The sequence below is a fragment of the Nomascus leucogenys genome, chromosome X (genome assembly GCF_006542625.1).
Source record: "Nomascus leucogenys isolate Asia chromosome X, Asia_NLE_v1, whole genome shotgun sequence".
NCBI classification, from domain to species: Eukaryota; Metazoa; Chordata; class Mammalia; order Primates; family Hylobatidae; genus Nomascus; species Nomascus leucogenys.
Window position 1 is genome coordinate 10,480,562 of NC_044406.1, and position 12,857 is coordinate 10,493,418.

General features: G+C 39.0%; 1 protein-coding gene across 1 annotated transcript in view; it reads left to right on the forward strand.

Moving 5' to 3' along the window:
- The window catches only part of FRMPD4 (FERM and PDZ domain containing 4), an 873,455-nt gene that overhangs the window by 131,860 nt on the left and 728,738 nt on the right, over positions 1-12,857 (forward strand). The window lies entirely within an intron of this gene.

The following is a 12,857-nucleotide window of genomic DNA, read 5'->3' on the forward strand; positions in this document are numbered from 1 at the left end:
TAATAGTTGATCATCTGACTTCTATTGTATAAGGATCTCATCTAGAAAGCCCTTTCACGTGCTGCCTCCTGGAGGGGGCTTGGAAGATGGTTTCCTGTGGAACTGCCTCAGCTACCACATAACTTTATCCTGAGAGCTGATATCCTGTTTCTATCCATGTCCACAGGGCTGGCACCCCTGAGAGGTGCCATATTTGTCCATGATGTGCCACTCAATCTAAAAGCAATAAAGATATTGCTAGCTATACAACATCCAAACTGAATAGTTCAGCTTGCACCATCTCTATATAAGCATTCCAAAGAAACCCAAGAAGGAAAGAGATCTAGAAACAGTACAGTCTCAGAAATTAACATGGATTATTAATAATGAAACAGTAACCACTGAATCAGAAAAGCTTCAAATTGAGTTAATATTCTTTAGCAATTCTGATAAAAGCAAATGCATTAAGATAAACAACATTGGGTGTATTGCAGCTATTCCCTCAATTTGTCATTAAAGCATGTTTGAAACATAATGGGGGAAGTTAGATCAGTTGATAAATTTACCATGGCAAGATAAGTTAGCACATGCAAAGCAACGTGACAATCATACTTGTGACAATCACATGGGGACTGGGTCTGCATCTCCTGCTGCTGATAACACTACAGATTCTTAAAAGGTAGAAAGCAAATAGGAATGGGAGATTACAGGGAAACAGGCAGAGGAAGCAATTAGCAAATAGAACACACCAGCTCCCTCAACTAAAAACCTCTTCATAGAATGATTATGAACATCTGTGCATGCTGCTGATGGCTCTGTCTGTCTTTGGGAGCCCATCAGCGATATTCAAAACGTAGTATAGACGAGCCTTTCCTTGTCACCACATCAGGCACACCATGAAAAGATTTTCTATGCTTTGCATTCTCTCCTACTCTTTGACGAAAAGAACTCAACTTGACATTTAAAAAGCCCGTGCTTCAGAATTAAGCTTGAGGTGATAAAATTATATGTCTTATCAGATTTATTACTTTTTTAATTATACCAAATCACACATCTTAATGATATTTTTAAAAACCCACTTTATTGTATTTTACCCACTTGAACTCTTTTACCATCTCTGTTCTACCACCTCTCATCTCCTACCACATGAAATATTTTCTGTAGGTTTTCATACAAGCTTGGATTAATTTGCCCCAATTAATTTTGGCATAGAGTAGAGTTGTGAAAAAATCTGTGGAGATTTTGTCACATGGAGATAAAGTGTTACGTAAGCCAAAGAAGCATATCTGTATTTCAACTCTTATTTTAAAATATCCCTACAACAGTGATTGGAATTATGCAGGAGAAACAAAGGTGCAGTGAGTCAAATACAAGGCAATTTTGATATAAATATGCAGCAGTATTTAACAGAAAAACTTCAATTGTAGTACTAGTATAATAGTTTGAAGATAGATGATTGGCTTATAGAGAAATTGTCAAACATGAGGCTGAGTTCAGGTTGGTCAGAGCCATCCTCTACTCATTCTTTCCTATTTACAGTAGCTGCCTTGGAATATAATTTCCTTGCCCAGAACATACTTCCCTCTCCCTTCTTCAGTTTACAATCATATTTTTCCAGACTGAACTCAGGCATCACCCTCCCCAGAAGGTCCCAATCCCTCAAACTAGATTTGGTGTCTTTTCTCTCTGCAACTATAACATCCTCTGGCAACCTTCTTTATCACACTGAATTATTTTATTCATTTGGGAGCTTTTTCCTTGTAAAATTGCATCTTTCATTTTTTGAGTCCCCAGTGCCATAAGATTTTTTTTTGAATGATGATGAATGGGTCTTTTATCTGTAAATCTGAGTTTTCTACTTGATACAATTTGTAACTCATTAGGTACATTTAAACAACTAATATGAATCTATTTATAGTCTTTATGTATCTTGTCCAGTGTGAATATTCATGCATTCAGCTACGAAATGTTAAAGTACTTCAATGAAGGTGCTGTTCTGGTCTCTATTGATGGGTTATGTAATAAAGGTATCTGTACTGTTTGCCTTTCTAAAATCAGAAGAAAGATGATGAAGTCAGGTATGCACATAACCTTAAGAGTTTCAGATAGAGGCTGGTGTATCTCTCTGTATACACCCCACTCCCTGGCATAACATTTAATGAGTAGGCATTTGCATTAATGAAGGTTGGTTGTGCTAGCCGCTATAACAAAGACTGAAAGACAACCACATCTATTATATGATTCCTAACACTCCTTCAAGGTGGATCATGTGAAGTTGAACTGAATTGGAAGTGCAGGAGTTTCAGTTGACTTTTCTGATGATTTACTTGACAATCACTCAGAACCTTAATCAAAAATATGAGAAGGTGATTCATGATAGATAGTTTAAATTAAGAAGGCAGTCAACCTAGAGAAAAGAAGGGACTATATAAATGACCATATGTTTCTCAGATGTTTTATGAGTATGGACAAATATTGACTCAGGAAAACAATGATGTCCATACCATCTCCTCCAACACAGAGTGCCTGAAACAAAGAAACAGGCATTGTTAGAAAACAAAACCAATCAAACAATTAAAGAGGAGGGGAGAAAGTCATCCTATCTAGTACACTCAGAATATCAATTTTCAATTTTGGATTTTTTCTTCCCAACTAGAGGCTTGCTAGAATGACTTGACCTCCAAAATTGACATATTTTTATCTTTGTAATTAAATGAGACTTGGAATTCTTCCCTATAAATGAATTCTTTAGAATAGCCATTGCATTAATAATCTCTCCATCATATTTTTCCAAAGATTATTGGTTTTGAATAAAGATTGACTTGCCATCATTAACAGACTGGAACCAATGGGCTTTCAGAAATGATGAACTAGAGTAGAACCATGAATGTAATGATGTCTCTGTGTAACCAGAATCTAAGAAGTAAATAATAATTGCGGCTGTTACTCTTCCTGGGGGCCAGAAGAGCATTCATTGACACACAAAGCTTTGCCTCAAGCACAGGTTTAGGCGGTTCCTTGGAGGCCAGTTCTCATAATGCCAGAAGGGAAGGTACAAAAATGTGACCACAGGGTGCTGGACTTCCTTCTCATGCATTCTGTAGAGCATTTATTACCCAAATTCTGGACAATTAAGGATGCATTTTAATTAACTTTCTATCTCTCCAGTGAGTTCTTGGCCCCTCACTCCCCTTTACACAGCTCAAATGATATATAGGAGCAATAGCCTGCCTGCTTCTGTTTGTGTGGGTATAGGAATCAGTTATTTTCCAGGCTTTTTCATAGGCAGGCAGCTTTGATTGTGTTTCAGGTCAGCAATTGCAGAAATGGGGTAGCATTATTCCTAGAATTGTATTTCTAATTACAGGATGATGCTAGGAACTCATTTAAAACAAGTATGTAACAAAAAAGCCAAGTAAAATTAAGTAATGTTAGAAGTCAAAGGTGGCCAAACAGCATTCCTATTTTTGTCTACCTTATGCCCAGTTTTTAAGCCCTGAATCTTAGCATAATAGTGTTGACAACTGAGAGCCTTTGTTTGTGTTCATTTCTATGTCTCCACTTCCTGGAATGGTGTATGACACATAGTAGGTGCTCAATAAATGTTTGTTGAATGCATGAAAAAACCCCCTTGGAAACTAAAGAATGAATCCCCTGAGTTGTCAGCCCTGTGTTTATTCATTCATTCATCAGACCATTATTAAGCAGTTATTATGTATCTCATAGTATTGAGAATTGCAGGTGCAAGGCTGAATATTACATGCTTAAATTTCTCAAGCCTAGGGAGATAGGGTTTGGTGCAAGCAGACACATTAATGTATACTTACTAACACTTGCTGCTGTAGACACAAACTTCAGTAATCCCACTAACAGATGAGGGAATGGGAACCTCTCCCCCAAAGACCCAGACCCTGAGATACTCTTAGGTGGAGTTTTAGTAAAATAAGCAGGGACTGAATAGGTGTCCACCAACTACTCCAGAAGCTGCTCTGGCATTAAGCTACTCATAGCACACCCCCATTCATTCCAGTAATTCAAATTCAAAAACACAAGCTACAATGACTCAGAAGCAGCAGCAACATTGAGCTGGGTCACCTCCTGTCATTCCTACCTGTTCTAAGCCAGGTAGGGGAAAAGAGTCTGAGATCTGAGAGGACTGATTTCAAATGTTAGCTCTGCAAGTTGCTTTATGTTTTTTAAACCTTGATTTCTTTATCTGTAAAATAGGGATATAATAGGATTAATAGAGCCAGTTACAGGACTAAGGGAAGTAATGTATTACACCTTATTTAGGGCTTGGTACATATACACCCATTAACTTAATTCAGTTTGGCAAGTGTGTGCGTGTGTGTGTGTGTGTGTGTATTTTTTAAGACAAAGTCTTGTTCTGTCACTCAGGCTGGAGTGCGGGGGCACAATCTTGGTTCACTGTAACCTTCACCTCAAGTGATCCTTCCACCTCAGCCTCCAGAGTAGCTGGGATTACAGGCATGCACTATCACACCTGGCTAATTTTTGTATTTTTCGTAGAGACGGTGTTTCACCATGTTAACCAGGCCGATCTTGAACTCCTGGCCTCAAGTGATTGCCTGCCTTGGCCTCCCAAAGTGCTGGGATTACAGGCGTGAGCCACCGCTCCCGGCCCAGGCAAGTATATATTGAGATTCTGCTGGGGATCTATTAGTTCCCTTTCTCATTTGTCACCTGGTTCCTTTCACTTTCCCCTTTAAAAAAATAAACTCATCCACCCAAATATACATCATTAATATAAAATGCCCAACTTTTTTCATTATACTTTATCTCAGGCTGCAGACAACTGATTGCATGTGGATGTTTCAGACACATGAGTTCCTAACATAATGAGCTCAGCTGAGGTTCCAGTCATGAATCTGCCTCATCTCTCCTTCCTTCTACTTCCACAAAGGCAGGCTGGGCCAGGACTGGCTTTTTCTCCCTCTTCTTCCCCCTGCCTTGATTCCCAATGCTGGCTGTATCACAGAATCACCTGGTGGGTGCTCTAGAAATACCCTTGTGTCTTACCTTCAGCTATACAATTGATTTGAGCCTGAACATCATTATGTATCAAAAGTTCCAGAGGTTGAAAACCCCTGCTCTAAACCGGAGCTCCGTGTATGTCTTGGTAGGAAGGAGGACCTCTGTTTGAGGCCAAGATCTGCCATTCTGATTCTGGTAAATACTACTGCCAAACCAAAGCCATGGAATTCTGATTCAGCTGGCACTTGGTGCTTGCTCAGTCACTGTGATGGGATACATGAATGGCAATTTTCCTGGTTTGGACCGACCAACAGCATGCTTAACAATTTTGAACATGGCCTTTGATCTGTATCACCACATCTAATCTCCATGCAGCCCACATAGTGTTTGCCAGGCTCTGTTCACCACCAAGCCTGGCCTGGCTCAACTCAAACTAGGAACCAACATCTAAGGAAGTTAGGCCCTCAAATTCTTATATTGTTTGTTGCCTTGGTGTTGGCTGACCCACTTAAAAATAGGAACAAATTGGAATAGGTTAGATTTTCTGCCTCTGACTTTGTGGTTGTGCTTTCTGTTCATGATCTGTAATTGTCTCTTTATATCTGAATGTTTGCTATTGTTTTCTGTCCACTGATCTTTTTTTTTTTCCATCCTCAGTTGATGTTGACTGTCTGTCTCTACTGCCTCTCACTGCCAGGGGTAAATGTTCTGTCCAGCCCAACCTGGCTGCTAGACCTCTGTGATGGGGCCAAGTAATCCCCCATCCTTGGAGCAGGAACCACAGCCTGCTGGCCTGACAATCTGCTTAACTTCTTCCTTGCATTATGTAGATCTTTAACACCCCACGTTTAACCTTCATCACCGTCCCCGGGAATCTAGAATAGACCATCAGTGATTTGGAGACAAATTATTTTAGTAGCAAGATCGATGAACTTGTCAAGTTTCATTGATTAGCATTTATTAGACTCATATCTAACTTTAGGGAATGTTTTAAATGCCTAAACAACACATGAAATATGCCTCATTTTCATATGTATTTATTAGAGTTAAGCCTTAGTAAACCAAAGGTCTATGTTATTATTTTTCCTTTATCCACAGTCTGAAGTGGGGCTTCTCAAACTATAGAGTGCTAAAGAATCATCTGGAGAGCTGGTAAAACACAGACTGCTGGACCCCACTCCCACAGGTTCTGATTCAGTAGGTCTGGGATGGGACCCAAGAATCTGCATCTCTAATATGCTTCCACATGATGATGATGCTGCTGGTCTACAGGCCATGCTTTGAATATAGCAGTGGCCTAAATCACAGACACCCCATGTTGGCTTGACACTTTATATTTGAAATTCAGCTTGACCATTATTGAGAATTCCCAGCATGAAGGGCCTATGACAGAAAAAGATAATCATTTACTTGCTTCTCTTTGACTAATTTTTTTCCAGCCTAGACTGACTCCATTTTATTTCCAATGTTTCCTTTAATCCCTGAGTACCTGGAGATGCAGAACCATTCTGTAGAATTTTATTGTCCTAGTTTTTACCCCGATGAATCATCTTTCGACAGACATGTGAGCCCTCAGCAAATGCATTATGTCATCTTTCTGAGCGCCACAGAGAGAACTGATACGCCTTTGGGTCTGATGTGAAATGATGGCTTCACTGTGCCCACCATGCTGCGACTCTGACTTGGGAGCATTCCCAGAATTGTGACAGAAAACCCTGTGGCTGGTGCCAAGTGGGGAAGGGGCGGGCTTGTGATTCTGTTTCTCAAGCCACCCAACTCCAGGCGTGTGTGAGCAGATCTGTCTCCTCCCAGGCTGCCACATTCAAAAGTGGGATTTATTTTTAGAGACGAAATCATTAGTCATTAGTCTCTCCCAAGATTCTTTTTTTCCTGTTGAGTAAATTTTAAGAACTTGATCTTTATGAGAAAATTTTCAGGCTTTAAAAAAAAAAAAAAACGGTAATGATTGTAGCCTTGGTACAATGAACCCATTTGCCTCCCTTCTAGATGAAGGCAGACTTCCCACAGCAGTCACTGCCTAAAGTTCCTGGTCCCTACATCCAATATCCAAATCAGCTTGATCTTTCACATCTTATTAGAAAAGCACCTGCCTCTTTTGATTTTCTGGTCCCCTCAAACCTAGGATTTCAAAAACCAATTTTATCATACACTGAACATTTACCCTTTAAGCTTATTATAAATTCTTATGATGGAAGTTGATTCTTAGCAAAATAGCCCTCTGGCTTAGATATGTACAAATTTTCACATAAGAACAGAAGGATTTGATAGATATCATCTTATATTGAAGAAGAGATAACTAAAAATGAGCTTTATTGGGTATCTTTAAATTTGGTGTTAAAAGAACTTTTAACATGTTTCCATTGCTTCAGGCTAAATAAATGTGGTATTAATGGTTTCACCACCAGAAAAGCCACCACATTTGCCAATTTTTGCTCTTAATTAAACTGTATCTGTATATGTATAGTTGGAAATGTCATCATTTAGAAGCTCATCAAAAATTCATAATCACCTGGTGGCTGATAAGGCCCAGCCACTCCCTAGGAGGGATATAACACATTGCATTATAGACTCCCTCCTTCTCCACAGCTGCCGCATCTTACTTTTACAATTTAATCTTACTCGATGAGACTGAGACCATCAACTTTCGGAGAGCAGGAGGTAGATTTTCATAAAAGGATATAAGGAACTCAAAGAGAAGGAATTCTAAAATGTGACAACCTGAAATCCAAGTCTGTGGTCCGAGACTAGAGGAAGGGCCCATCATTGTAACGCAGCCAATTGTAGCTCGTCTGCTTTGGTGAGATGATGGAGGAGGAGAGTGAGGGTATATGAGTCCAGGTCAGTCTTCTCCTCTTCCGCTTAAAACAGTTAGGTGTGGCAAATGAAGATGGCCCAAACTCTTTGACTTTTCTCTCACTAAAGGAAGATCTCTATGTCTCCTTCACTTGAATCTGAGTGGGCTTTGTGATTGCCTAAACAATAGAATTCATTGTGATGCTGCTGTGTCAGTTTCTGGGCCCAGACCTTAAGAGACAGGAAGTTTCCACAGTCTGTCACTGGGAACACCCATTCTTGGAACCCAATCTCCATGCTGTGAGGGAGCCAAAGCAGCTCTGTGGAAAGGACCACACTGAGAGGAACTAAGACTAGCTAGTGCCAGCTTGCCAGCCACATGAATAAGCCATGTTGGAATTGGATCATTTTTAGCTTCAGCAGAACTGACCCCAGCTGAAGGTGGCCCTGTTCATCTTGGAGATTCAGCAGAAACATAGATGATAGACTGTTATTTCAAACTGCTAAGTTTCGAAGTCATTCTTCTTGCAGTAACAGATATCCAGAATAATAGCATCTCTTTTTTCTACTCTTTCCCATGGCTTCCCTAAGAGCCACTACTGAGACTAGACAAGAGCTCTAAGGCCAGAGCCTTTCAGACAGCGTCCTGCAGGAACTTCTGAAACCCAGGATGACCTTGGATGTGTCTTCTCAATCCTCTTCCCTGGCAAATGCTGTCATCTAAAATACTCTCTGTACCTTAGCCTTGCTCCATCATCCATACACTGTTGCCTTCCTTCCTCCGGAGTCCAGTGATTAGCTAAGTAACATGTTTGGGGTCAAGAGCAAGAAATAGCCTGAGATTTCCTACCTGCTACTGGTCACCATACCAACAGAAAGCTTTTTAATCAAGCGTAAAAGCTTCTCGGTCCTCTATATCCCCACTTAGGTGACATAAGTATGCCCTTACAGGAATAGCTAAAATCTTTGATATTGTTACATTCTGGGCAGGGATTGGTGACATCAGCTAAGAGTAAGGATTGGCCTGTTAGTAGGCACAGGATGGACCCCATGCCCCCATGAATGCTAGGAGGGTAAGGATACTCACCATTAAGAGGGGGAAGGAGAGAGACACTGAAGAGGAAACAGGAAATGGGCAGGGCACCAGAAATATACTTAGGTGGTTTATCACTGACTAATAGAGGCTGCTTGTGAGTCACTACCTGCTGGGCCAATGCTAAATCATTACTGTGACTAGTACTACTACTCCTTCTACTTGCTGACATAGTGAGGCTTTGTGCCAAGTACTGCTCCAACACCCTGTATGAATTAAGGTAGGTGCTGTTGGTATCCCTGATTTATGCCCAAGGAAACTAAGGCATAGAGCAGAGAGGATACTTGGCCAGAGTCACATGGGCATGGCAGTGTATAACCAGAATTCAGAACCAGTATTCAACCCCAGGGATTCTGGCTCTATTATTTGTCATTGGCTTTGGCTGACATCAGGACTTTAGGCACAGAAGCTGAGGGAAGCCCAGTTTGAGTTCACAATACACTTTTTGTCTTTGACTTATGTCAAGCACCAGAGGAATTGGGCTAAGGGATACTTCATTTTTCTTATTTTAAACACATTGTAATCTCAAATATATGTGCCTTTGCAGGCTGCGCAAAGTCATCCTCAGCAGAAGGCAGAATATAAATAAACAAATACACAGATAAGTTATGAAAGAAAACGTAAGATCCATGGTAGCTCCACGAAATAAGAATTAAGATGTTGGGGTGTAGCCCATCATGCCGCTAGCCCAGTGGTTTTAGCTCAGCAGAAATGCTGACCCCTGAATACCAAGAAGGAAGGCCTGGTTTGACTGGATGACTGGTTTGCTACGATTAACCAGGAAACTACGTCACATCTACATTAGGCAAGTGTTCCTGCATTTATGGACATTCTAATATCCCCTGTCGTTGTGGCTTGAGAAAATATTAATTTTTGCTTTTTTTTAAAAAATGTAGATGTAGATTATTTTAGCTTACAAACATTCATTGGGTGCCCACAGAGAGTTAAATGAATATTTCATGATATGTATTTTGCCAATAGGATAGCCTCCAGTTCAGAGAACCACCTGCTTATATTGAAATCTTTCATTTGCTTTAAATTGAATACATAATTTAAGCTGACTGTAACACCTCCTAGAGGCTTAAAAATGAATCGATTTCTTCTCACTGAGCAGAAATAAGTAGAGTCTCTGTAACTGTAAAGAATGTGAGCCATTTCAGTAGATCTTGTGTTCTCACCACACACAGAAAGGAAACTAGTAACTATGTGAGGTGATGGATATTTTAATTAGCTTGATTCTGTTGATTACTTCACAATGCATAATATGTCAAAATGTCAAGTTGTACACCTTAAATATATAATTTTTATTTGTCAGTTATACTTAAAGCTAAAAAGATATGACCCATTTTAGAAAAGTGGTTATTTTTTAAAAATTCCTACTTATATGTCAAAACAATGTAGTTATCCAATACAAATGCAAAGTCCTTACAAATATTGTTTAAAAATTCATGAGTCTAATGTTTAATATATTTAGAACAGAGCCAGAAAATTTTTACAGAAGACATAAAACAAATGTCCTGTTATTATTGCTATTCTGCTTTTTCCGGTGTTTCATAACAGCCGAGTAAACAATCAATACCTAATAGTAAAGAAGTGTCGCTGAGCAGATAATGGGCTTGAATTAGATAAACTTGGCCTGGGTAGACTGAATACACCATTGGGGCATATTATTCTCACTTACGGTTTAATCTGATAGCTACCAACTTGAAGTTGATAGCTTTAAAATGTTGGATGAAAAAGAGAAAGCAACTGTCTTTGTAAGGAGGACAAACAGAGAAGGGAGAATCAGTGTAACCAGCACAGGAAACGTACATTTCTTGTATCTTCTCAAGTGTTGGAAAAAAGAATTCCCTCTACTTTGGTCAATGTGGGGGAGCTCTTTTGTACATCTTTTAAAATCTTAATTAAGTTTCTAAATTTAATGTTTATATATATTTTTTGAATTTAGAAACAAAATAGTTTTAAATGACTGGTTCTCATAAAAATAGTAAGTAAACATGGCTTATCTGGGCCATGATTATTAATTTACTAACTAGATGTATATACATGTTTATTGTGGGTTCCATTGGCATCTTAGTTCAATTTAAGGGAAAGCAAGTAAGCACAGAGAGACCGAATGAGGTAGTACTGAGTAGAAATCAGAATATCTGGGTTTCTGTCCCAGTTTTTTACCTCCTGAGAAGTTCTGTGACCATAGGCAAGTCTCTGTGCCTTAATTTTCTCACAGTGTAAAATGTGGATAATGACACCTACTTTCTCTGTGCCAGGAAGTTACCTTGATGCATAAATGAGAAATTAGATGGGATAAATATGTGCAAATAGAAGATTGATATACAGAAGCAGATATTATCATTAAATTCTTGTAAACAAAAAATTCTCTTAAAATATTTATGATGTTACTGCTATATGTAGGGCAATATTCTAGGTTTTTATAAAGATTAAAAAAATAAATAATATGTAGTTTCTATAGTCCATTCCAGAGCTTTTAGTAATACAGGGTCAGCAAATGTTTTCTGTGATGAGCCAGTTAGGCAATGTATTAGGTTTTGTGGCTAGATTGTCCCTGTTTGTACTACTACACAACTCTGCTATTGAAGCACAAAAGCAGCCATAGTCAAAATGTAAAATAACGAGCACGTCTGTTTTCAGTAAAACTTTATTTACAAAAACATGCAAAGGACCAGATTTAGTCCACGTGCTGCGGTTTGCCCATCCTGCCTCTAATCAGATAGATGATGTGCAATTAAAGCTATAATATGAGATCAGAATACTCAATATTACAAACAAAATAGATGAAGAATGAATGGCATCCAGCTAAAGCAAGAAAGTCTTCTAGGAGACTGTAGATTTGAGATAGCCCTTCAAGGATGTGATCATGTTTGGACTTGTAGAGGTGAAGAAAGACATCACCAGAAGAAAAGATAGCTTAAGAAAAGGTATAAAAGTGGAAACATGGAGAAGATATTTGAGAAAGAGCAAGCAATGCATTTGGCAGATCTGTAGGGGTAGAGTTAGAAGCAAGAATGCGCTGGAGTGGGTGTAAGACAGGAAAACCATATATAGTCAGTTAAACATAAGCTATACTATTTCTGACTTCAACCCACCCCCTTAATGAATACTAAGCTGTAGTTGTTAGGAAAGCATTACTTTTATTTTTGGTTGGTTAGAAAACTCTTACATGTTTCTATGTTGCAGAATCATTTTAGGTATTTCTAAGGATGTTCTGCAACTTGCAATCATCCCCAAGGGTGGTTTGTTTACCTTCATGCTGCTTCACACATTACTCATCAATCCATGAAGAATTGCACGTAGGTTGGCCACTCCGAGGATAGAACCATGAGGAGGTGTGTCTGATTCAGAGCACGAACTAACTTTCTAGAGCTACACTGTCCAACATGGCCAGCCACTAGCCTCATGTGACTATTTAAGTTTAAATTAAAATTTCAGTGATTCAGTCATACTAGCCACATTTCAAGTATTCAATAGCCACTTGTGTCTAGTGGCCACAGTACTGAACAATGCAGATAATAGAAGATTTTCATCATCACAGAAATTTCTATTGGACCATGCTGCTCTTATGAGATAAGAAACCAAGCAACCTTGAAGTACTGGCTTAGACTCCCAGGGCTGGAGGTTTGGATGACTGTTAAGACGTTTAGTAACTGTCAGTTCATCAGCAAATACTTTACTTTCTAAGTATTGGTTTTGTCATCTGTGATATGGAAGAATAATTGTGCTTATTTTGTAGGTGGTTATGAAGACAAAATAGTGGATTGCTCTTTAGAAGCAGTAAAATGCTACATAAATATAAGACATTGTTGTCATTTCAGTGATACCATCTCTGTGCTTTCAGGCAATTCTCATTATTTCTTTATTCTCATTATTTCAGGCAATTCTCATTGTTTCTATATCATTTGCAAATAGAGATAGTTTTACTTCTTTCTTTACGATCTGATTTTTTTTTTTTTTTTTGACG